Source organism: Dipodomys ordii, unplaced genomic scaffold, assembly GCF_000151885.1.
Source record: "Dipodomys ordii isolate 6190 unplaced genomic scaffold, Dord_2.0 Scaffold304, whole genome shotgun sequence".
Taxonomy (NCBI): Eukaryota; Metazoa; Chordata; class Mammalia; order Rodentia; family Heteromyidae; genus Dipodomys; species Dipodomys ordii.
The window spans coordinates 32,073-32,416 of NW_012267520.1; positions in this window are offsets into that span (position 1 = coordinate 32,073).

Here is a 344-nt window from a genome sequence, read left to right on the forward strand (position 1 = left end):
CATTGCAGGTGGGCATCACTGTGTCAGGCAAAGATCATCAATGAAGCAAAGACTAGAGAGGGTAACTTAGTAGTTATTTCCACACATTAAGTACTTAGCCATGTTTTCATGTTAACATATAAAAGCAAACAGACAGGACAGAGGGATCTGACAGATACCATCTTATCAAATGAGGGAGTTTGCATAGATGGTAGTGTAGTGAAATTATTGTCCCCCTCACTGATGTGATTACATAACAAAAATGTTAATTATACAGTGAAAAAAATAACAAAATCTTTACAAGCTACAGTGCTTAAAACATAGCATTACAACAACAGATGCTGGAGGGGATGTGGACAGAAGGG